General features: G+C 43.0%; 1 protein-coding gene and 1 pseudogene across 1 annotated transcript in view; one reads left to right on the top strand and one right to left on the bottom strand.

Moving 5' to 3' along the window:
- The window catches only part of LOC124585982 (sodium/calcium exchanger 3-like), a 783464-nt gene that overhangs the window by 183643 nt on the left and 572579 nt on the right, over positions 1 to 27242 (bottom strand). The gene's annotated exons all lie outside the window — the stretch shown is intronic.
- LOC124555199 lies at positions 24651 to 24768 on the top strand (annotated as a pseudogene).

Raw genomic sequence — 27242 nt, 5'->3', positions numbered from 1 at the left:
AAAGTTTAAAGCCATACCCTCAGCCGGTAAAGTCATGGTTACAGTCTTCTGGGACGCTGAAGGGGTTATTCTGTTCGATGTCCTTCCCCATGGTCAAACGATCAACTCTGAAGTGTATTGTGCTACTCTTCAGAAATTGAAGAAACGACTTCAGCGTGTTCGTAGGCACAAAAATCTGAACGAACTTCTCCTTCTTCATGACAACGCAAGACCTGACACAAGTCTTCGCACCCGAGAGGAGCTCACAAAACTTCAGTGGACTGTTCTTCCTCATGCACCCTACAGCCCCGATCTCGCACCGTCGGATTTCCATATGTTTGGCCCAATGAAGGACGCAATCCGTGGGAGGCACTACGCGGATGATGAAGAAGTTATTGATGCAGTACGACGTTGGCTCCGACATCGACCAGTGGAATGGTACTGTGCAGGCATACAGGCCCTCATTTCCAGGTGGCGTAAGGCCGTAGCATTGAATGGAGATGACGTTGAAAAATAGTGTTGTGTAGCTAAAAGATTGGGGAATAACCTGGTGTATTTAAATACTGAATAAAACAACCCCTGTTTCAGAAAAAAAATGTGTTGCATTACTTATTGAAGTGCCCTCGTACCTTAAAAGATGTATGTATTACATACCACGTAATTTTATGTAATTATAAAATACATTTTATTTACCGGTCATGGACACTGAATTGAATACGAAAAGAACCTGAAGTTCAGAGTTCAAAAACGGTTTGAAACAGATGTAGAATGGATGTGCGCAGCGAACGAAACGAACAACTTAATACTGAACTAACTATGAGCAGTCGGCAGTGGAACTGCGACGAGTGGCCACGCGAAGAAGGTCGAGTCCGCCCGAGCGAGACCGAGACAGAGAAGGGAATGGGACCGAGGCTGGAACGAGGCCGGCCGACGTGCAGTTGCGGGAACGAGACCACCGTTTCCCGTTCCCGGGACCGAAGTGAACTATGAAAGACCGTTCCTTGGAATTCGTTCATCGCTCCTTCCGTTCATCTTGGTGAACCGTTCCTTTGGACACGTTAGTTCGCGAACGACCCATCTCCAAGACATACGGGCCCTGCAGTGAACTTGTGACGTCAGAATAGTTACCTCGTCCGCCGCAATCCGGGAACCCTCGGCTCCGTGCACGGCCCGTGAGTTGTCAATAAAAGATAGCCACTGAAGGTCTTAATTTTATTGTGTGCTATTGAGAACTTGCATGGATTTACACACGCAGGGGCAACAATTACTAAACTGAAATAGGTACCCCCTCCCCTGGAGACTGCTGCTGGCACTCGTGAGAGCTACAGTGTCACGTGCTGTGACATACGCGCCGCAGCCTGTCTTTCTCGTGGGCCTGGCCACGGCTGGAGCGGCTAACAAGCGTTCGCGGCAGGGTCTGGCATTGTTGTAGTTGGCGGCAGCGGCGTCGCCTGGGTGCGGTGGCGCTGGCGGGGCGCGAGGGTATTAATAGCGCGGCTGGCGAATCGCTTGGCGGCCTGGGCCCTCCTGTGTCACAGCGTCTGCCCGGGCCTATATCCGGCAGCCGGCACGTCACACAGCCCGGCGCGGCCCGCTTACGCAAACGCGCCGCCGTCTGCACGCGCGCCGCTGTGAAAACACCGCCACCGGAGACACGGATTGTTTACGTGACGCTCGCGATGCACCTCCTCTCGGCACCGTTTCGCCAGAGATGAGCAAGCGAGTCAACGGCGTGCAGCAGACTGACGAGTTTCTCTTGCATTTTATTACATAAATTCCTGCTCGTGATTACCTCGAGGGGGGAAGGGTGGATGTAACGGTTAACCTAAGCTTTTTTGCTATTTTTTTAGCTACATTGCAATACATCTAGGACAGTGGCTCCCAACCTGAGAATAATTACCGCTTGATGGGTAAAAAGAAGTATTCTGAGGGATGAAATAGAAGGGTTCAGTTGTGTTTCAGTCACGATATGGAATAGTTTTTAAAATATCATTACTATCGTCATTCTTTCATAAGAGTGTGATGCAGATTATATAAGTTACCAATGTCGCACACCGACCTATGTGGTCAGAAACGTGGTAAGTAGCAAGCACGTTACAGCAGAAGCAGCCGGTGGCGAGTGCGGATGTTTTGACTTACACAAACACACCACAGTTGCCGCACATTGCTAGGTGAGGTGTGGAAGTAGTCTGCACAGCAGCCCCTGAGCGGAAGGACGCGGCAGCCGTCCCACACCAGCAACAGTGGAAGTGTTTATTATACGTACCGCAAGGCACAGATAAGCCCAAACAAGCACAGCCTGTGAGCGTACAAATACCTAGCCACTTTAGTACTGAAATCTTGTTAGTAGCGCTGTATTACAAAGACGGGACTGTGACACTTCGGGCGCAATCCGGAGTCCACAATTCGACTCCGGATCAGGGCACCCTGGACCGACGCAGAGCTGCCACTGCCGTGGCGCCAGCCAAGCCCTGGTCAGAGCGCGCCAGCCACAGCGGCTCTGCAGTGGTTCACGGCCGCTGCGTCACGCGTAGCTGCCATTCATGCAGCACTGCACACATCAGCCGCGCTTGATACTTTTAAAAATGTCAGGAATCCGACATATCTATATTTGAAAAGAAATATTACTGTCGATCCCCTATACAAAGAAAAATATTATCGATATATCGACAGAAAAAATATCGACGTATCGGCTGCAAATTGTAAATATACTGCCGGCTTTAGTGCTGTATATTTTAATATTGATTTATTATTAGGTATTCTGTACATCAGGAAGATAGCAGCCTGCTTATCCCCTTCAGAGCAGGAATTGCAAGGAAAACGATGCACGTTCACGCTTGGCGATAACCACTTTGCCAACAATGGTAACTCCAGATAATTGCCACAATAGCAGGTGTCCGATGGATCCGTCATTCGGTTTCGTCACATACCCATCGGGTTTGTGGGGAACACTTCATGTCGACTTCCCTGTTTTTCCCATTTCTGCAAACGGCAGCAATCTAGCAGTTGTAGTGTGAAAACTGTGTGGTGAAGTTTAACGGCCGGCCGAAGTGGCCGTGCGGTTAAAGGCGCTGCAGTCTGGAACCGCAAGACCGCTACGGTCGCAGGTTCGAATCCTGCCTCGGGCATGGATGTTTGTGATGTCCTTAGGTTAGTTAGGTTTAACTAGTTCTAAGTTCTAGGGGACTAATGACCTCAGCAGTTGAGTCCCATAGTGCTCAGAGCCATTTGAACCATTTTTTGAAGTTTAACGTTGCATTTTTTGCTGGGAGCGCCGAGCGCCGATTACGTTCAAATGGTTCAAATGGCCCTGAGCACTATGGGACTCAACTGCTGTGGTCATTAGTCCCCTAGAACTTAGAACTACTTAAACCTAACTAACCTAAGGACATCACACACACCCATGCCCGAGGCAGGATTCGAACCTGCGATCGTAGCAGCAGCGCGGCTCCGGACTGGAGCGCCTAGAACCGCACGGCCACCGCGGCCGGCGCCGATTACGTCAGCATTTCCCCTCACACGTCTCCGTCCATCGCAAAGTCCATTGTCATTTGGATTTTTGTTGATCATTTTCAGCAACTGTTTTTGAAGAATGCCGATGTGAAGAAGCAGCACACTCGTGGCGTTAAAAATTGTTTTTTAACGCAACTTCTGCGCTTTTCCTTCACATCGGATATTTTGTTATTCCATCCAAACCGCCACCCACCAATACGTGCTTTACACAGTCAAAGAGAAAGACTGGACGTTCTGAAAGCTGAAAAAGTAGTAATGTTCCTTCACATAGTGAGAGTAAAATTATGTTCTCTTACAATTTCAAAAGAACTGCTTAAAATGTTTATCTAATATTGCGAAGAAAATATAATATAAAAGAAATATATTGGCACTCAATGTTGCCATTTCGATGTCGGTATATCGATATATCGTTGAAATACATATCGCCGAATTATATCGGAGTCTTTCGGAAAAATTTTCATATATCGATATCATATCAGTAGCTGGCAATGCTTTGTGCATTACCACTGCCGCTAATAATAATAACAATAATGTATAGGGCCAATACCAGTGTATCAACTATTACATACTTAAATGTTCTGCTGTACTGTCAGTTTATTCATTTTTTGTTGTGAAGTGTCTGGCTGCGCTAATCATCGATCAATGGAGCGGGATGACACAGAATGTTGCAGGGAGTCCACTGCTTGCTCTAGGATAGCAGGTGGAGATGTGAAGAGGTTAAGATGTGCTTGCTGTGTAACAGGAACTTTTCGCAAAGGAAAATATCAGCCGCACTGATTGGCCATCGAGGTCTCCAGATCTGAATCCTACTACCATATTTGTGTATAAGCATTTATTTGATGATAGCTTCCTCTGATCCCTGGCTTACTGAAACTCTTCTGAACAGAGAACATTCTGTCCTTAAGTCGGAGTTTGGTGATAACTACACAAGCTTGGAAGCGACATCGCTTGTGGTTAAATTACTTCTAATATTCAGCCAAAATTTAATTGGTTGTTATAGTTCTTACGTTCCTGAGTAAAAATCGAATCTTTTCCTGATAAAACATATTCCAACCTCAAGTAAAATGATGTACCGCGAACGGAATGACTTCTTTCACGCCAACCAGCATGCGTCCCGCAAGAAACGATCATTCGTTTGCTACTGGTAAACCTTCCGGGGATACGGTCGTGGTCCACGAACTACTTCTGTTACTAACGTTTCGTCCAGAACAGCGGTGGACGTATGCAGAGGAGTTGCTTCTCCGGTGAGTCTTGTCGATTGGCGGGTCGGACGTTTGAGAGCGAGATATACACTGTAGAAAAAGGGACCTGGCTGGAGTTACACGTGATAAGCAGAAATGGTCCATGTCAAAGGTAAAACTTAATTATCGATTGTAGTCTTGTCAAAGATAAAAAACTATTTAGCAATTCTATTAAGCTACTGTTCATATGTCGCTAAATTTCACGGTGTCTTCTTTCCTATTGAAATTATCCCTATGTTTGTACATTTCAGTGACTGCTCTACTTAACCGTGGATGATAGTTCGCCGTCGTAGATAAAATTAGTGTTTCAGAAAACTTCAGTTCGTGACTTCCTGACTCAATAGCATGCTCTGCTACTGCCGATTTATCTATTTTCCGTAGTCGGCAAAGACTTATATGTTCCTTTAGCCGTGAATTCACACTTCTGTTTGTTGTTCCAATACAAACTTTAGCACATGTACACGGAATTTTATATATGCCACATGCTGACAGAGTAAGGCGTTTATCCATTGCAGATCGGGGTGCTTGACCTATTTTCTTTGTTGGTTTAAAAACCGTTCTAATGTCACATTTCTATAAAGTCTTTCCCATCTGATCTGTTACTTTTAGCAACGTCGTCCGGTCGCGAAAGCTTTCATTCTATCAATGATCGTGTGAACCACTATTCGCACTTTTCTCTCAGCACACCATGATAGCCGTGGATAACAGCAATCGAGAGGATACAGTATTTGTCAACTTCCGAAAAGCAACTGACTTAGTATTACACACAAGTTTACTAACAAAAAGTACTTAAACGGATTTCTCAGTAGGAAGAACGTGGCATTTAATCTTGGATGGAGAACCATCGACAGAAGTAGAAGTGTATTGGGACTCTTATTTTTCATATTGTATGTTAATGATATAATCTCGGATCATCCTGTTATATGTAATGCAGTACTGTCTGAAAAAAAAACTGCCGAATTTTTCAGTGAGATGTGGACAATATTTAAAATGGGAGGAAAGACTGGAAACTTATCCGAAATGTGTAGATAAGCACAGGCACGCACTTCACAAGAAGAAAAATATTTAGTATCCTATAACTGTAATACCAATGACTAACAATTAACTCATGTAAATACCTCGTTGTAACATTTTATAGGGATTTGAGATGAAGAGACCACAAATGCTCACAAGGGGAAAACCAGACCTGTTAATTTCCGATTTTAATGCTGTACAGGGACCTGTCCAGAGCACCTGCCTAGTGGCTCTTCATACGACGGCCCCTAGTTTACGAGAAAATCGATATTGAAATTTTATCCTTACCAGCTTTACCCATAACGTTTGTCATGTTTCGACATAGCGAACAGAGCGCAGCGGCTCAGGTTCGCAGCTACCACGCAGCTGGCATGAGTTCAAATCTTGCCCATGCAGTTTCTTTTTTTCCAGTTTCATTGTGGAGAACATCATTAAATATAATATGTATTACGCAAAATTACTCAAAAATTACCGCACCCACATGTACTTTCCTTTAGGCAACGGCCTTGCTGCAGTGGATACACCGGTTGCCCTGAAATCACCGAAGTTAAGAGCTGTCTAGGTTGGTCGGCACTCGAATGGGTGACCATCCAGGCCGCCATGCGCTGTTGCCATTTTTCGGGGTGCACTAAGCCTCGTGATGCCAATTGAGGAGCTACTCGACCGAATAGTAGCGGCTTCGGTCAAGAATACCATCGCAACGACCGGGAGAGCGGTGTGCTGACCCCACGCCCCTCCTATCTGCATCCTCCACTGAGGATGACACGGCGGTCGGATGGTCCCAGTAGGCCACTCGTGGCCTGACGACGGAGTGTACATGTACTTTACTTTGCCAAGCCCGTGATATTTATTTCTACAGGCAGGTTAAAATTTCCATGAAAAAAATTTAAAATAACCCTGACTTGCTAAACGCTAATAGAGAAATCGCTTCAAGGGAAGATTCCATAAAAATACGTTCTTTAATTGCGCTTTCGCAGGAATGATAAAAAACACATGGCTCACAACAAAGTTGATCGAATAAAGAATTATCTTTTTGGGCTGAAACAAAACGTGCTTTCCAGTATCGCTCCCGAAAAATCCAGGTGCCTGCAAGGCTGGAGGTTTCATTAAATGCGCTTGATGCTCTACGAATTTGCGTTTCGGTTGTTTCTAAGGCAAATTCTGTTGTAGCACAGTAAGCGATGCAAGCGATACCGAATGTGACGGTCTGTAGTCCATTCTGGAAGAAACGGAATACGTATTTGAAGAATGCTGTTTGCCGTAATGACAGATTTGTTCATGAAATTACTGCGACAAATATGACTATTTCTGAATAATTTTACATGTCTTATACTACTTAATAATATGCCGTATAACGGAAAACAAAAAGCACAGGAGCAAGATTCGAACAGACATCACCATCGTGGCTGCCTGTAGCCTTAGCCGCTGAGCTACGCTCGCTAGGTTGAAGCGGGACTAACACTGCGCATATAGCTGATACGTATAAAAATTGAACACTGGTTTCCTCAGAGACTAGAAGTCGCTAGTCACGTTCTCAGGAGGGGGCCCTCTGCAACGCACCCAAAGATTCATCGAAATCCTTGATTAACATGTCTGGTGGTATCCTTGTCAATCGTAGATAAGGCCTGCGGTGGATTAGGTTCTCCGACAAGATACTTGAAAAATGCAGTCTGTCTGCTTACAAAGCATCTAAAAGTCCCATCTCAGAGTATTGGTCAATTCTATGGGAGCGATATCAATTGGGAACAACAACGCATTTTGAATTATACAAGGAAGAGGGGCACGAATGGAGTCCCGTGACTCGTACAGCCATAAAGTGCAAGAACCTGCAGCAGACGAGGGGTGCTGAACGAGAGCACACAGCGTAGCTAGACACCACAGACGTCAGCACTGAAGGGTTACTGGCGCAGCCGTTAACGTCGCCGCCAAGCAGCGGAACGCAGGCGGCCGCCTCCGGAGCAGTATGGACGGCGCAGTTTCATTTAATCCGCTATTCTGAAGCATCTGGGAGGCCCCTACCGGCGACACTTTCAGCCCAGTCCCGCAGACTGCTTACGGAGTAAATGGCGAATCTCTCCCAAACAGTCACTTATGACAAAGTGGGTTGTTACGTGACATGGCACACTCGCGACGTGTTACGATTCTAGTCCAGTACGGGGAATCTAGTACTGTCGTACTTGAAAATTCACCATTTAACCTGACACTGGCTTTCATTAGGTATCAAAAGTTGCTCTACCTGTTTCTGGGGCTTCCTTCTTCTACTTCTTTTGCGTATGAGCCGCTATGGACTGCGGTTATTCAACTGTTTCTCCTCTCTTTTCTTCAACATTCCTCATCGTTTCTCGATAGTTTCCAGTTCACTCTTTTGTCCAAGTGGCTCCAGTCTTCTTCTTTTGTTTTCCAGGCAAACTTTTGGAATCCTGTAATTTCTTTCTGAGTTTCAGTCGTTCCTCAATATCTTGTGGATTAGTTTGGAGTTCGCGCATGTGCCTTCCAACTTCTTTGCGTTAAGCGTTATTCGTAATTTTATTTACCGCAGTAAGTGAAAAGTATTTTTGTCAGTCTTTTGAGATGTGACATTAGAAAGCTATTCTCCTCTTTCTAATTATGTCTGTAATTTTTTCAATATCTGGATTAATTCCTTTAGTATGAAGTTTTCTGTATTGAGTTATCTCCTTAACTGATCCAAAATTCTGCTTAGTATATGTTTTTCTGTTATTTCCAGTGCTTCCATCATCGAGCTTTTGTTCAGAATTAAACATTCTGCTGCATAAAGTGCTTCTGGGCAAATTACTGTAGAGCAGTGCGTAAGTTTAGCGTTGATGGATATTGATTTCTTATTATATGGTGAGGTGGTATGCTGTTTTCATCATATTAAGTTTTGCTTTAATAGCTCCTTTCTCCGAAAAATTCTTCTTCAGTTAATTCTCCTAGATACTTGACCTTGTTAGTTCCCTCAATTTTTTCCATACATTTAGCTTTCAGTATGTTGGGGACTGCCTTAATATTTGTCATAAATTCGGTTTTCTGAAAGGAGATAGGTGAGGTCGCTTTTTAAGTTTGTTCTTTGAGCAATTCTGTTTGTCTAGTGGCTGTTCCCATAGAGTCTGAAAAAACAGGACATCCAAAAACCGTAAACAATGTATTTCCAGTATGTCCCTTTAGTGACCTTATATATCCTCCTCATCGGTTTGACTTGCTCCAAATGACGTTCTCCATTCCCTTGTCACTTTTTCTAGAACACAGCTAATGAGCAGCGAGGAGAGACCATTTCCGTGCCTCACTCCAGTTTTGATGTGAAAACTTCTAGAAATTTAGAATTGGTTTCTGTTAGTGTTTGGCTACCTAGAACTGTGATTTTGCTATCTAAGTGAGGTTCATTGATTATGTCAGTGATTTACTGTCAACTGAGTCCTAAGCTTCCCTGTAGTCAACAAACGTGATGAAGAAATTTTTAGATTTTCGTTTCAGATACATTATTATTGACTTTAGGCTGAGACTCTGCGTTGACCCACATTGATATTCACCAGTTTCAGAGTGAGGTTGTTGTCCTGCCGTAGCTAATAACGCTTTTCATCAGATTTTGTAGCTAACCAGTAAGAGAGAAAGGCCTCTGTAGTTTTTCACATCGGTTTTATCATCTACTTTGTGCAGTAGGGGGGGATCAAAGCTGTCTTCCAGTAATCGGTAATCTTCTGTTAAGCTAATATTTTGGACTGTTTAGGGTGGCTTGTCCCGAAATTTGTTATTTGAACATTTCCAAAGTCATGCAGATATGGAATCCTCTTCAGTTTAGCGGACCTGAGTCCTGTTCATGAGTGTTTCCTTGTGTAAAGTTAAATCTTGATTTTGGACACTTATAATTTTGTAAATTTTCGAAGCATTTTGCTCAAATGTCACAGGTTTCTTTTTTTTTTTGTTATTATGTGCGTCTTTCCGATCTTTGTCTTTAAAGCAAAATATCTTTTACTTTATTGTTATCGATACTCAATTGCGTTCTAGAAAGTGCGCGAAAGCAATACCTCTTTTGTTCTTGTCGTAAGTTTGCCAGTGTCGGCGGTCTCTGTCAGTCAACAGAAGAGGTCGGCCTGTAAAGTTTTGTGCTGTACGTGTCCCTTCACGTTTCCACTTCACTATCACATCGGAAACAGTGGACCTAGGGAGTGTGGAAATCTCGCTTACAGACGTATGACACAAGTGACACCCAATTACCTGACCACGTTCAAGGTGCGTGAGTTCCGCGGAGCGTCCCATTCTGCTCTCTCACGATGTCTAATGACTACTGATGCCGCTGCTATGGAGCACCTGGCAATAAGTGGCAGCACAATGCACCTAATATGAAAAACGTATGTTTTTTGGGCGGGGGGGGGGGGGGGGGGGGGTGTCCGGATACTTTTGATCACCTAGTGTATGTTACTGTAGACAAAACAAAAAATGATGACTCCGACTTTTCAAGAGAAGATTAGTAGTACGTCTGTTTAATGCTGATCGCGAAGTAGGGGAGAGTTTTCAAACTGTGTCACTTAGATATACAACAAAATACCTGCACGATGGTACCGCCCGTTGTTCAGACTGTGCGTTAGGTTGTATCAAATGGTTCAAATGGCTCTGAGCACTATGGGACTTAACATCTTAAGTCATCAGTCCCCTAGAACTTAGAACCGTAGCGGTCGCGCGGTTCCAAACAGTAGCGCCTAGAACCGCTCGGCCACCCCGTCCGGCAACTGTACTGGTACATTTTAAAATAAGTATACTTGTTTTAACAATTAGTGTGTTCTAATTGGTGTACAGTTATACAATACAGGTGGCCTATTTACGGATTATAATTCAAATACTGAATAAAGACGGGAGAGAACATTTATCGTTTTTTAGACGGAGTAAAAGCGAGGTACTTTACTTTTTAGAGCCGCAAGAACAAATACGTTAGTCAGATTCCGCTAGTGAATCCCACTTGTTGGACGTTCTCGAGCATCTGGCACCCAATTTTCCATTTCAGACTGTGATTTAATGACTAGTATATTGTCTGTTCAATGAATGACGGGCTTCATGTAAGTTGTAAGACAAAGGGAAGTTTTTGATGTGGCAGAAGGAAATGAGATTACACATGGATTTAAAAATTGGGCGACAGGGAAAATATGGTATTATAGTTTCCTATATCGACGTCGTGAATTATCTCTACGTCAGCCAGAAGTTACCTGGGCAGGTAGAGCACTGGCTTTAACAAAGAAGTTGTCATGAATTTTTTTTCAATTTTGCTGTGTTTTATTGGGGAAACATGGCTCCGAGGTTCTGCAGATGAGACACTATGGATGAGACAATGTGGATGACACTAATCTGTCCACATAGAGAAACCTCCAAAGACCAGTGAAAGAAGATGGAAGTACCAAGTGAGGGCTATAACTAGTGCAGAAAGAGGGACATATACCACATGAGTTTGTTGTGCCAGTGCTTCTGGAGTGTGTGCGACTCCAGTGCTAGCATTTAAAGGAAAGAAATTTTCTTATGGTTTAAAACCTGGAACTCCATCTGGCACAAAATTTAATGTTTCAGATGGTGTTTGGATGACCAGTGAATTGTCCGTTCAGTGAGCGATGGACTTGTTCGAACTTGGAAGACGCGATTCTAAGCTAAAGGTGATACTAATACTAGACGGATATGAAACACATACAAGAAATCAGCAGGCTATAACTTTAGCCAGAGATAATGATGGAATTATGGTTTGCCTGCGTCCACACGCCACTCACAGGCTACAGCCACTAGTAGTTGCATTTTTAAAGGGAGCTTCAGCTTATTAGAAAGAAGCATCTGGCAAATAGATTCATACGTACCCTGACAGCAATATTACCAGAAAATGAATACGTATCAAGGGTTCAAATTTGTTTACAAGTGTCTCAAAAATTAAAATAAATGTTGCTCATGATCAAAAACTTCTGTATTTCTTGCTGTAGTTACAAAAATGTTAAATGGTGCGATTTACAATACCAGCGATAGGCACAATTTAGAAAACGTGCTTATAAACTGTACCTCTACGCACCTCGCCGCGTATTCTGTTATACCTTTTAAAATGTAGAAAATTTATTTTCGAAAGTTTCGGCACATGTGTCAGAGAACGGCTACACATTATTAGTACTACATTTAGATAATGTGTATTACATTTCAATAAAATTTTGAATATCTTGAAAGCGGTGCAATTTATGAGGCCTTATCTTACCATCCTCGAACAATGGAAGTCCAGATTAGAGATACAGATTTTTCTTCCGTTATAAAAGTTGCATAGCAGGGATTTTTTTCTGTTAAATGGAAAGCTTAACACAGAAATCAAGATAGTCTTCCGAATTATGCCCCGAAAGTGCTATTCTCGACGATTCATAAGTCTTGCGTGATATGCAGTGCAGATGCAGCTCAACATCGAAGATAAACAGGTGTTACATGTGAAAACTGTATCTGTTTCTAATAGGACATCGGTGATAACATGTCGAAGGGGCAAGAAATTGAGTTTTGAGTGTCGATTAATCGTGCTGCGTTTTGTGCGACGAAAGGTCAATTATTTAATAAATTACACGCCACCCTGCATCACGAGTGGTACGCACCCTCTCCAACCAGGCTAACAGTGATAGCGTTTATAAGTGCAGTCAGTCTTCTTAACTATTCTCAAATGTGTCCAGATTTACATCCATATACTGAAGGAACAGTGGTACCCTCACTTGGTTTAGGAACGCCAGGAAAGTTAACACTCAAAACTGTTTTTGGCTAGCAACTCACAACAATACCCAAACTTTACATTTATCTGCTGCTGTCAGTGTTACTTCCGTGACTGTATTTATTAATTGCGTAAAATAATGAACAACCACCTTCAGTCACAATCGTGATTTTATTTTAACGCACGATGTATTTAGAGCCCTGGGGTCGAGAATTTACCTAAATCTGGAAAAATGATCGATGTAGACTGTCAAACCTCCTGAAGATGTGCCCCCAGTACTCAAAATGCATGGTGCATTGAAATAAAATCACGATTATGACTGAAGGCAGTTGTTATTTATTTTACGATGTGTAACCCTGTTTTGACAGGGAACAGAAAGAAAGAGGAACACTTATTGCTTCGAAATATCAGCAAGCAACTAATTGCAACAGTAAAATTGAAATAAACCCATGTTTCAAGTGTTTTATAATAAAAAAATCTACTGATGATGGTGAAATTATCACCGATATTAGTGTATGGATAACTAACATATTGTTCATATAAAGACAGACGTAAAAATACAATTTTGTTTTTCAGATGACAAGAACAAATTACAGAAGAGCGTAAGTATTAAATGATGTCCTGTGTTATTTCGTACATTTGATATTCTGATAATATTATGTAGTGGAGGTCACAATTAGAATTAAAAAAATCTGTTTCTAACTCTACATTATCTCTCTGGATTTCTTGTTAGTTGTGCTGACGTACAACGCAAATGCTACTTTTATTTCTGTCGGATTTTTTATTATGGTTAGATAATTTCTAGAGGCTAGATGAAGCGCTTGAAACACGATGCACAATCTGAATCATATTTCGCACGGTGAAGAAGAGGTAAGTATTCCGTCTGTACACCAATATTGTTAATCGAATATTCTAGCGGAGAAGGTACGTAGTGAAGAACTGAAGACAGACCCGTTGCACGTCTGCAAAATATTTCCAGAATCACAAGTCTCCTGCAAAATGAGGAGAAGCAGGCGCATAAAAAAGTTTAGCAGTAATGTGTTTTAAGTTTCAGCTCTTCAAACCTATTTTAATTATTGACTTAGATACAGGTTTTCCATTCACGAATATTCAATTTTCAATAATCACTATTGTTGGGCAGATTGTTGCATACGAAGTATCCACTAAACCAACAGGCTTGTACGAAACACTTAAATATCGAAGGAACGATCGGTAATGGATTTTGTACTCTTGCAACTGACCTTTAGATTTCCTGATGTATTTCTAAATACTTAAAAATTACTCATCGATAAAACTACACAAGCTCTCTCTTTTTATGCGTGTAAAGATTCATCTTAAATTTGATCTCGGTGACTGTTCGCTTTAGAAACTAGTCGCTCACGTAACTTGGCACTAGTAATTCGGCTTTCAGGTACTTAACGTGCTCTTTATATGTAAGTATCGGTAAAAAGAAGCGAGATGACCACATCGCCAAGTATCCTCCCTGCTTGTGATGATCTCAGTATCCGTGCCATGCCTTCTCAGGATATTCTCGATTAGTGGATTGCGTTGTTAGCCGGCTATGCGACGACGTGCCAAAGGCCGTTCCACGCTCAATGAGGGCGGATGTGTCATGACCTCTGAACCGTCCGCACCACAATCTACTGGTAACGTTTTTGAACAATAGCGAGTGGAGCTGGTAAAAAGGAAATACAAGTGTGACACTACGTTCAGTATTGATGTGCATCACAAACCTTAAGAAAATGGTGGAGCAACAGCAGGGTTACTAGTGCTAGACATATAATACTGTTTAATTTGCCAAGGAATTTGCTGCGAAAATACAACCTACGTGCCTTCCAATGAAAGTTATGTGACAACAAAAATCAATAGGCACAAAGAATTCCAAAAAGAAAAAAAAATTCTGATGGTACATTTGTACATTTTTTTTTCAGGCTGATTCATTTCTTATCGAAAGTGGAGGCCATGTCAGAGGCAGCTAGGATTGAAACAAGGCATTTAACGTCACTGATTTCTCATTATTCGTGAAACGTACTGGAAGGCAGATGTCGGGCAGTGTTTAGCCGAACCTACTTCAACCAAACAGACCCTTACACATACGAAATAACAACACTAAAATCAGTAGATAGCTATTGTTATTGGAGCAGCTAAATGACTGAAGGTAGCCGAATTAGGCAGACTGTAATATGTAGACTAGAAATTTGTTGACATCGAATGCAAATTTTAGGTGTTAAGAAGTCTTTTTCTTATGCTATTTGTGCAGTGTAGCCTTATTTTGCAAATGAAACGTTCAGTTCGGACAAGAGGAGAATATAAGCTTTTGAAATGCAGTGCTACAGAAAAGTGGTGAAGATTAGACGGGTACTTCGGTTAATCAACGCAGAATAGAATGTGGCAGAATATGGCACAAATTGATAAAAAGAAGACATTGATTGATTTGACGCAACCTGAGACGTCAAGCAGTCGTCGATTTGGTAAGGGAGGAAGTGTGTGAGGTGTGGATGTGAGTGGTTAAATGTAGAAGAGGACGTAAACTGTAGAGGCACACCAAAGCTTAGCTACAAGTCGCTCTGTGAGACATGGTAATCAGATAGAAACACTTACGCTCATTACGTGTTCAGGATGCCCCAATCGTAATTTAGGTGGACAAAACTGGGAACAGAAAATATGTATGGTGTTTAAAGATAATTTATCAACAGTCATTTGAAGTGATTTCAGCAATCCATGGGAAACCTAAAAGTACGAATGATCAGCAAAGGATTTCAACGGACTAATGATATGCGGTGTTACTGGTACAACCTTGTCTGCACGGCCCACACGGAATCTATATATAGGGGGCTGCATCCCTAGATTCTTCACTTGATCCTGGTTCTTGCAACTTTCTAAGCAGGCTTTCGCGAGGAAATTGGTGTCTATCTTCAACAGAATTCAGATATTCCAACAGGTAACCATTAACATTATCCTTCTTTGTATACGTTCAACATTTCCTGTTAGTCCCGTGTAGTCAGTCCTACAAACTTGATTAATATTCTGAAATGTGACTCACAAGTGTTTTTCAGTCTGCACCTATACATTGATTACATTTATCCAGTATTCCGCCAATGTACGGAAAATTGTCACATGTTTTACATACGACTGCGCCAATGTGATCAGTTCATTTGGTACCACATTAAACTGTTATGCCAAGATATTTGTATGAATTGAATAATTCCATTTGTGGCTCATAGATATTGCAGTCATAGGATACAACTTTTCTGCGTTTTGTGACGTGAACAGTTCCACAGTTCTACAGAGGTAATACAAGTTGCCAGTCTTCGTACCACTTTGAAATATTGTCAAGAACTTATTGGGTATTTACGCAGTTTTTTTTCAGATAGTACTTCATTACAGGTAACTGCATGATTTGCAAGAAATCTTGAGGTTACTAATAACGTTGTCCGGTAAACTTACGCGCTTCTCTGTGAGGCAAACGTTTGAATTATTACTGTGTCTTAATGCCAAATGTAGAACATATAACAGGTTGATGGTATATGTATTTCTTAGAATGTTTTCATATAATTCACGTCTGTAGTTTGGTGTAAAGCTCCAAATAAAATGAAGGGGAAGAACGCAACCATTCGATAAGTCCATGATATCTGCAAATATTTAACAAGGATGACTTAACACCTACGAAATGATCGCCAGTCTGTGAAACGAGATGAACAGTTTGTGGATGTACTGTTGGTTTAAGTTTAAAATGTAAAATAAATAAGCGATGATACTGAGTAAGCTTTCTAAAGCTCCAGTGACTAAACTGGATGATGACATTGTGGTTTAGGAATACTAAAGGAATGTTATTTAAATATCTATATCTGTCAGTATTTTGTACTTGAAAAAATGTTGTAGGTTCTCCTCCTAACAATATCTTTCTTTCTCTTAACACTTTTGAGTTTGGTTGACGACATGCAAGAGAAAAGAAAGTTTGATAATATTACAATGAAACGTCGTGGAACCACTGATGTTAACAGTTTGTACAAACGATATTCTGCAACAGCCGTAGCATTTTACCTGGAGTGTCGACTACGGAAAAGGGTTGCTGCTAGATGTTTGGATAGATCTCCAGATAGTGTTAGTCAAATGGCCCGTGTGAAGGAATGAATCATAGCTAAGCTTATCAGGTCCAAGATAAGGGGCATAAAAAGAACAGTATAGGTAAACCTGTTGAAGCAATTACATCAATTGAAATGCAATATGTAGAACTCCGTCCACGGGCCAATGTGGACCCATCTAGCAGGTAGGTAACGACCACCTGCCCTGTCATCCTCTGCATTATGGAGCGGCGTACTGTTAGCACACCGCTCTCCTAGCCGTATCATTTATCGTGATCTGTGGCTCTTCAGTCGGCATCGAGAGGCTGAGAGCACCCCGTTCCAGTCCACCCACCAAAGGCAAAATCCCTGGTACTGCCGAGAATCGAAACTATATCCTGCGCAAGGTTGCCAGCCGCGCTGGCCGCTCAGCTACGGAAACGGCCAATGTGCAGTGTGTAGGACCGTGAATTCACTCACTGGGGCAGCGGATGAGAATGGGTATAGTGGGAAAGTTCAGGAGAGAATCTCGCGGGGAGTACAGCTCATGAAAACATCCTCAAATGAGAGGCGAAAAGTTTTCAGAGACGTGGTGCCAGCGCTGTAAGCGGACAGTCTCGGGCTCTGTGCAAGCGCTACAGCAATGAACAGGATACTTAATCTTCAGTTGTATGTCTCTCTTCACGGGAAAGCCAACTGAGTTAATTCATGTAAATAAAGCTTGAATAAAATTATTCTGTGATTGACTGACTGAGAGTTGATAGAGTTGATAGCATGCAGCCGGCCACGGTTAACAAGGCCGTTCTCCGTATAGCGGCGGTAAACTTTCGTCAGGTTTTGAGAATTACCAGTATGATGATCAGTCACAACTCCCTACGCCGCCTCGATCGTTTGCAGCGTGTCACCTACCTGAATGCCTATGTGGCACCCGGAATGGTTCATAGTGCGCGGGGCCGGCCGAAGTGGCCGTGCGGTTAAAGGCGCTGCAGTCTGGAACCGCAAGACCGCTACGGTCGCAGGTTCGAATCCTGCCTCGGGCATGGATGTTTGTGATGTCCTTAGGTTAGTTAGGTTTAACTAGTTCTAAGTTCTAGGGGACTAATGACCTCAGCAGTTGAGTCCCATAGTGCTCAGCGCCATTTGAACCATAGTGCGCGGGTTCTACCGATGCCGATTACGGTAGGACGTTTTATTCAAGCTGCATTCGGATATTTTCGGACGGCTGTCTTCAGAGTATGCTGTGGCACACTCGCCCCCCGCGGGCAGGAGGGTTCGTCTTACGAACGTACGCTATCGTGCGGCGGCACTTTACCTGGCCACGATGTGTAAACAGTGACGTCGTATCGAGTCTTCATTACGCACCAGTTACTTGCCGTCCTCGTGCCATTGCCCCTCTCCCCGCCGATCCCGGTCGGTAGCAGCATGCCCGCATTCATAGCGGCGTTCATGCGGAACTCACTTCTCAGTTACGCCCGTGCCGAACTCCCGCGAACGCGCTGGTTGCTTGCCACGGATTTATACGGCCTTTTCCGTCGAAGGTCGCCTGTAACGTCGCAGAACGCAAGTTCCCTTTGTTGTGGCTTGGCGGAACATTCTGCACAGTTTACTTCCGACCTATGGGGAGTACCCCACTAGTCAGCGTCTCTGTGCCATTGGACTGGCGGATTCTCCTATCTGCGCCGTCTGTTGAACATCACCGATGCAACCGTGTAGCCTTTGCGGCTATGTAGTTGTTGGGGCGCCAAATGGTCGTGTGTTTTTCACGAGTGCCGACGCATGTTATTGACTCAGAATCCTTTCTCTACCCAGCGGTGGAATATTTATCTGCCACAAAGGCTCGTGTGGTTCTCTGGATAACGGCTGGCATATGTATATGGTGATGCTCATCACTGATGCCTTGAATTTTGGCAGTTCAAATGCCTCTGAGCACTATGGGACTTAACAAAAAAAAAAAAAAATGGTTCAAATGGCTCTGAGCACTATGGGACTTGACTTCGGAGGTCATCTGTCCCCTAGAACTTAGAACTACTTAAACCTAACTAACCTAGGAACATCACACACATCCATGCCCGGGGCAGGATTCGAAAAAAATGGCTCTGAGCACTATGGGACTCAACTGCTGTGGTCATAAGTCCCCTAGAACTTAGAACTACTTAAACCTAACTAACCTAAAGACAGCACACAACACCCAGCCATCACGAGGCAGAGAAAATCCCTGACCCCGCCGGGAATCGAACCCGGGAACCCGGGCGTGGGAAGCGAGAACGCTACCGCACGACCACGAGATGCGGGCTGGCAGGATTCGAACCTGCGACCGTAACGGTAGCGCGGTTCCAGACTGAAGCGCCTAGAACCGCTCGGCCAGATTTTTGGCAGTAATTGCAGACTGCCCATGGGGACGTTGCTCGCTGTTCCAGTTATCGAGCATATTTTGCAATTATCTTAACCACGTTTTTCCCATTCCCTCACTCAGTTGGCGTGTTCCCGGCGTGGCAGGCACCCGTCGTATTCGGAACGAAGCATGACCTGCTTACACCTTGCACTCGGCTCACCTGCCATCATTTATCACGATACGGGGTTTCCAGAGTTCCGGATGGGAGGACTAGTTTTAATTTCTTTCTCCACTGTATATATGACCAAAAAGAAGCATGTAAAATAAAAATGAGCAGTGTGAGAATGCAGCACCAAACGCAAGGGCGGGAGTGGGGGTGGGGGTGGGGGGATGGGTGGGGAGGTGGAGGTATTGTGCTCAGGCCTCGGGGCTCGATCCCTTCCCGCTTGTCTCTTCCAGCCTGTAGCTGACTTTGGTACTAATAAAAATTACAAAATAATATTATTAAAAATTAATTAATTAAAAGAAGATATTTTACTTGTTTCAAAGCTTTTGAAAACTGTAAATAGTTTCTTACAAAAAAGTTTCTAACGCACGCTTGTGCTTTGGCGCTCGACCTTGGGGTAAGTCGGTTCGAAACCTGATGGTGGATAAAAATTTTCACTACCGGTATTTGATCGGCAAGGTGAGGAGAGGTGGTGTCCTAAAGTTAGTGGTCAGCAAACTTTGCGCAAATGTCCTAGATTAAATCCCAAACCTCTCCGTAATGTCTCATGAAATGAAGACATGTGACACTGTAGATGGTGATCCGTCCGCTGGGCGGGAACGTTCAGCTCGGCGGTCCCCTTGGTGCTATTAAGACAGGAGAAGGTTGAGTACAGGCATCGGGTGTCACCCTCACCCTTCTCTCATCATCATCATCATCATCATCATCATTACATTATACTCCATACGCACGCACAATACATACAGATAGTATTACAAAGAGTTGTAGTTGAGCACGTTACAAACAAACAAACAAACAAATAGCGAGCACTTTGAGCTCGAGAAAGAACTATGATTGGCTGGCGACTGGCCCCTACCACACTGCCCGTTGAAACGTCAATCACGAAGCCGTCCTTATCTAAATATTGTCTCAAATCAATTGTAAAACAACATTGCGCTCGTTATGTTCAATGAAAGAATGATACGGACAAAATAAGAGGGTTTAGTGAGTATTCAGCGGCACCCAGACATTCAATATTCCTTCGCTCCCATAAACAGGAGAACACAGCCTCTAAAACAAAATAACCTATGGCATGTTGTACAGCGGCTTGCAGAATTTATATGCAGACATTAAATCGGGAGCCAAGAATCCATCTGCATTCAATTTCAGAACATCACGCATGTCGTTATTGCACATATTGCTACAGCATGGCTTTTGGTTTTTTGTTTTTAAATAATGCGCTCGGAAATCGAAATGTCACTCCCGTTTGACAACCGAATCTGTAAAGCTTCCCACCCCGTTTTTGTTCGCATTTATAACCCCAGATCGGTGCAACACTACGTTTGTCCGTCTCACACGCTCATTCTAATCCTGATAACTGTTCTTTTCCAAGGCTTATAATTGCACTGGAAACTAATACGCATGGAATGTAACCACGTTGTTACAAGCAGAGGGTCTTCATATACGTAATTATAAGATTACTTTGGTAAAACATAAACTACCACGCATTTCTTAAACATTTCATTGCATAATATTATGTATTTGTCACTTAGATTGCTGCACGATACTAAATGTCCTCTTCCATGGGATTAATTAAATCTTCACTTCTCTCATGATAATACAGAATGACATTAAACGGTAGTGGTTTCTCGTGTATAATCTGCGCAAAAACTTTTGCAGTTCCTTGATCAATGCTGAATCAGGACAGCAGCCGTCATTTCTTTTTCAATGCAATATACAATGTATTCTTAAAATTCTGTGGTTTTAGAGCCCAGTGAAGACGATTTATTTCACGGCATGTTCTTCGAACTGATCTAGCATATTATCAGCTTTGTGAATGAAGCCATTATCATTGTGGGGAAATTAAATAGCCATTACTTGTCAATGAAATTATATTGTTCTTGAGGGCGTTGCATTTTTTTCCGCCAGCGTAGAAATCACGAAATCTGGGCGTTCGGCGAGACGTTAAATAATCCGAAAAATAAGGTACTAGTACGAGAAATATGACATTCATGGGTAGTTCAGATTGCTAACAGTGCTGAATTTTCAGATCTGTAAGCTGTGGTGTAAACAAAAGAGCCAACGGTTTTCTGTATGACCTAGAGTGAAACACGTTAATTAAATAAACCATTATAGGTACACAGAAAGCAAAATATTCGAGATGAAAGGAGCTAAGTAACTGAATAAAATACTTCATTGTAGCAGGAATGTGCAGAGGGTGAAAGAAAAACAGTGCACATGACTTGTTGACTAAGTAAACAAAGAATGTATGTGCCTTTGGTCTTTCAAAACTGATAATGACGCTGAACATGAATTCAGTTTAGTGGTTACTCCAATGAAACATGCAGACGTAACTGCTAAATGAACCAGCGTTGCAGTCGCTATTACGAAGAGAGAATTTAAAACGAATTTCTTTTGTGAATGCTGGCAGCTAGCGCTCACGTAATTGCGAAAGCCTGAAAGAAACACATTACGGCGTTTAAAATGATGACTTTTCTGTAATTGTTCCGAGAATGAGAGAACATCAACGATATGGTTTTTCTCGGGACTCATTTCACTGCCAGCGTTGTGTGAAATTAAAAGACGCTAAACAGTTCCAAAAATTTAATTTCTAAACATTTCCTTTCTTGGAACCTAAACAACATATCACTTTTACGACTAACGAATAATGACTAATTTGATAATAGCAGAAGTAACTGTAGTGTAAATACTGAACGAATGTGGTACTTTCCAACGAACATTTTAAAATACCTGAAACGAAAAGATTTGTTTCATTTCAACTACGTAGCATTTTGTTATGGCACTTGAAATAATGTATTAAATCCCAGCAACTTTCGTGTTTCTGAGCCCTTACAGACCGCACAGGATTTATTTGCTTTAATAAACGACATGTGCACCACAGCTCCATCCCCCCACCCCACCCCTCTTTCTCCTCCACCACCATAAGACGTTCCCAAATATCACCAACTCCTGTTCTTTGTTCTCTGGCAAATCAATTCTATTTTTATCAGAAGGATACATCAGTCAAATCTAATGGGTGTAAGTTCAACTAAATACCTAGGAATTACAGTTGCGAACAACTTAAATTGGAAAGAACACTTAGAAAATGTTGTGGGGAAGGCCAACTAAAAAGTGCCATTTATTGGCAGAACACTTAGAAGATGCAACAGATCTACTGAAGAGACTGTCTACACTATGCTTGTTCGTCCTCTTTTGGAGTACTGCTGCTCGGTTTAGGATCCTTACCAGACAATGTTAACGGAGTACATTGAGAAAGTTCAAAGAACAGCAGCACGTTTGTATCATCGAAAAATAGGATAGAGAGTGTCACGGTCATGAAACAGAATTTGGGGTGAAAATCATTTTAAAAAAAGGCTTTTCTCTTGCTGCGTGAATTTCTCACGAAATTTCAATCACTAGCTTTCTGCTCCGAATGCGGAAACATTTTGGGGACGCCGACCTAAACTGGGAGAAACGATCATTACAATAAAATAAGGGAGATAAGAGCTCACACGGAAACATATAGGTGTTTGTAATTCCGCGCGCTGATCGAGAGGGGAATAACACATAATTATTGTAAAGGTAGTTCGATGAACCCTCTGCTAGGCACTTAAGATGTGATTTGCAGAATTTCTATGTAGATGTAGACGCAGAAGGCAATAGTACCATTTTGGAACTCACTGAAGTCATCGAAATGGGATTTGTACATTCTACGCAGAGCGTCAGCAAAGTTAAAGCACGATGAGTACTGCCTAAATTTTGCAATGGTTGTATACAGACGTTGACCAGCGTCCGAAAATCTTGTGCCATAAATTCTGCATCCAATACAGTGCACAAAGCGAAGTGTTCTCGTAAATACACAGTTTGTTGTATTACCTACTGCCAATAGGAAAGAAATCTTTTATAAAAGCTGTACAGCACAACTTAATGAAAAGATGCAATTTTTGCTACACTTTATTTCTTCTTCTTGATCATAAGTCTTCGATATCGCTACGTCTTTGCCTAATAGTTGGAATTTAGATGCCCCTAGTCTCTCTGTGACTTACTCGTCTCAGGTTCAGTGCATATTTCAGAGCTTCACAATACTGCTGACAAATTGACCATTATGTGGGCAACGCCAGTTTGCCTATTTTTAATCAGTGACATGATTGCAACGTGCTAACAGCTCGGAAAAAATGAAATGTCTCACACACAATGTTTACAGCGGAAAAATGATTCTGATTATGACGAGAGAATCCTAGAATTTCCATGTTTTTGAGTGAATCAGACCAACGTGATACAAAAAGACATAAGTATGGAAATGTCTAGTAACGGTAGACAACTAAGGAAAGGAACTGGACACTATTGCTTTGCTGCCCTCAGTAACAGTTCTATTGTGTCCCTAGCTGTCAGATCGCTAACTTAGGTACCAGTAAAAGCTTTTAGACAGGGTGTCTCAAAGTCTTTGCATCAAACGCCTAGGGGCGATAGAACACGTCATGAGGAACAACTTTTGTTAGAGACATGGTCGGCGGATAGTACACGAGTCTAGCGTTACCGGGGGGCGTCACTGAACATTTTGTTTCTAATAAAAGTTACTCCCAATGATAAGAACTATCACCCTTAGCGTTTAATGCAAAGACTTGGAAACACCTTGTAGATGTCCAGAACTGCTTTTGGTTCTGCGAGAGGTCTTTCGATATTAGAGGCATCTGCAGTCATTAAAGGTTGCACGCATTGCCCTCTTTGACTGCCAAACGCGTTTGATTCGGCACTACTCTATCTACAGCTCTATGCTTTGGTTGGTTGGTTGGTTGGTTCGTTGTTTCAGGGAAGGAGACCAGACGGCGAGGTCATCGGTCTCATCGGATTAGGGAAGGACGGGGAAGGAAGTCGGCCGTGCCCTTTGAAAGGAACCATCCCGGCATTTGCCTGGAGCGATTTAGGGAAATCACGGAAAACCTAAATCAGGATGGCCGGACGCGGGATTGAACCGTCGTCCTATGCTTTGTTTTGCATCTATATTGCTATGATATCGAGCTGTATATATGTTCTGATAAAAAGTGTACTGATAGCCCACGTAATGCGGAATTGACCACTAAATGCCACTAGAGGCAGACTCGCCAATGCAAAAAGAGGTGGGCAAGGCTGTGTTGTCAGAAACAGTAATGGCAGTATGCAGCGGTGACTTCGAACGTGGACTTGTCATTTGACGTTACCTTCCAAAGCTGCCCAAGTTGACTATTAGTAACGTTACTGTGAAGTGTAAACGCGACGGAACAAATACAGCTAAACCCAGATCAGATGGTTCAAATGGTTCAAATGACTCTGAGCACTATGGGACTTAACATCTCAGGTCATCAGTCCCCTAGAACTTAGAACTACACTACTGGCCATTAATATTGTAACACCACGAAGATGACGTGCTACAGACCCTAGTACAAGGTACAGACAAGTGGTTCGGCGACATGGTGTAAGTTAATGTAGGATTACGTATGTCCTGCATGACAACCGCTACTATCCCTATCACATTTGACGAGTGCAAGTATTATCAGCAGCGAATTTCCCTCTACGGGAAGGCTTTTGTCGATCTATTTTGCACCAGATCATTACAGTTATGGGAGCCAACGGCCTCGCCGCAGTGGTTACACCGGTTCTCGTCAGATCACCGAAGTTAAACGTTGTCAGGCTGGGCTAGCACTTGGTTGGGTGACCATCCGGTGTGCCGAGCGCTGTTGGCAAGCTGAGCGCACTCAGCCCTTGTCAGGCAAACTGAGGAGCTACTCGATCGAGAAGTAGTGGCTCCGGTACCGTAAACGGACATACGGCCGGGAGAGCGGTGTGATGACCGCATGCCCCTCCATATCCACATCCAGTGACGCCTGTGGGCTCAAGATGACACAGCGGCCGAATTATGGGAGTTCTGCAATCATTCTTCTTTACCGACGAGGCAACATCCCATGGAGACCACTTCGAACATCTGTTGTGACCTGGATGCTATGCACTCCAGTCTTGCAGGACTATTTGTTGTCATTGCATGCGCACCGTCCATTTCCGCACACACGTTCGTAGGACCCTCTTTCCTCTATTTTCCAGTCAGGAGTCCGTCCCTGCAATTTGTCAGTATTAGTAACGTTCACCCTGTATACACAGATGAAATGTGTAATTTTGACGCCTGTTTCCCCCTAAAGAATGCTAATGTTTAACATTTAAGAGACGTGGTCTGAAGATGACTTCTGATAAAACCGAAACCGGTTACCAAGTTGACGTAATATTTTTAATTTTTTTGCAAAAACAGACATAATGTCTTATGGGATAACAGCAATCACTGATTTTATAATGTTACTTAAAATCCGTCTTGATTGCAAAAAAAAAAAAAAAAAAAAATTGCAATCAAGACGGATTTTAAGTAACATTTTTAATTTTTAATAAATCCTTGCGAGAAAGACTGATTTCTGCGATTTAATATCTAGTTGCCTTAAAAAGTTACAAATTACTGTCAAAATGACGTAATTAAACACCTTTGCATACAGCGACCCACCTCCAGTAGGAAGGCTGCCGTTAGAGTACTCAAATACGTGGCAACTTAACAATCCAGAGCGGCCTTTGCAGAACTGCTAGAAGAAAGACAGGCTGCCCGTAAAAAGTAGAGAAATTTTGCTTTGTCGATTGTTTTCTTTGCGAGCAGTTAGTTTTTGACCGCTTTGTTGAGATAACACGTTTCCGCGGTAGGTACAGCCAACCTCCGTGCCCCAGAAGCAGTAGTTTAGGCACCATGAAAGCATTTAAGCATCTTATATCTCGCGACTCGCAAAACTTGATTAACACATAAATATCACGATGGTAACTCGAAGGTAAACCACGAAATCACCCTTGCTGTAACTCAAGAAACGGTGTATTTCTGCTTCCGTCATATGGTCAACTGACGGAATCTCTCTCTCGCTCGCTGTTAACTCCTCGCGTATTTAAACAGTTCCTGTGTGAGTTTTGCTCCTGTTTGTCAGGCTCTGACTAAAGGTCTAATAATATGTAAAAGTGGAAACTTAATGTCACTTTTCCACTCACTTTAGTTTTTTCTCCTTAACTGATTAAATAAGCTTTTGTATCTGTAATTGCGGAATATATCTTCAATACACACTAATGAGTCAAAACATTATGACCACCTGCTTAATAGCTTGTTTGTCCTTCTTTGGAACTAAACACATCACTGATTCTGCGTATCAGCGATCCGACAGTTTGTTTGTTGGTAGGTTTGTGGAGCCGGACGAGTGGCCGAGCGGTTCTAGGCGCTTCAGTCTGGAACCGCGCAGCCGCTACGGTCGCAGGTTCGAATCCTGCCTCGGGCATGGATGTTTGTGATGTCCTTAGGTTAGTTAGGTTTAACTAGTTCTAAGTTCTAGGGGACTAATGACCTCAGCAGTTGAGTCCCATAGTGCTCAGAGCCATTTGAACCATTTTTGTTAAGTCCCATAGTGCTCAAAGCCATTTTCGAGGTTTGTGGAGATATGTGGCGTTAGATGTCTACGCACGGGTCATGTAATTCGCGCAAATAACTGCTGAGTTGCGTACGCACTAATGTCACCCAACAACGAGCCGGCCGCTGTGGCCGAGCGGTTCTAGGTGCTTCAGTCCGGAACCACGCGGCTGCTACCGTCGCAGGTTCGATTCCTGCCTGGGGCATGGATGTGTGTGATGTCCTTAGGATAGTTAGGTTTAAGTAGTTCTAAGTCTAGATGACTGATGACCTCAGATGTTAAGTCCCAAAGTGCTTAGAGCCATTTGAACCATTTGAATCACCCGACAACGATTCAGTGGGCTCCATAGGATTTACAATAGGTGAATTTGGTCGCCGAGACATCAATGTGAGTTCACTATAACGCTCTTCAAATCACTGTAGCCTGGTTCTAGCTTCGAGACAAGGACACATGTAGCGCTGAAAGATGACGTCACCATCGAGGAAGACAAGAAGCATGAAGATATCCAGGTGGTTCGCCGCTGTCAGCGTATCTTCTATTAATACAATAGGTCCAATGGAAGCGCAGGAGAATGTTTCACACAGCTTAATATTGCTCCCACTAGCCTGCGTCCGTAGCGCGCTGCGCCTTTCGAGCCGCCGTTCTCCTCAATGACGGCGTTTGTGCGGACGACCACCGACCTAGGGTAGCCAAAATGTAATTCACCCGAAGAGCCGACACGTTTCCATTGATCGATGGTT

Source organism: Schistocerca americana, chromosome 1 (assembly GCF_021461395.2).
Source record: "Schistocerca americana isolate TAMUIC-IGC-003095 chromosome 1, iqSchAmer2.1, whole genome shotgun sequence".
In the NCBI taxonomy this organism is placed as follows: domain Eukaryota; kingdom Metazoa; phylum Arthropoda; class Insecta; order Orthoptera; family Acrididae; genus Schistocerca; species Schistocerca americana.
Note: the sequence above shows the minus strand (reverse complement) of the source record. Positions and strands in the feature narration are given on the sequence as shown.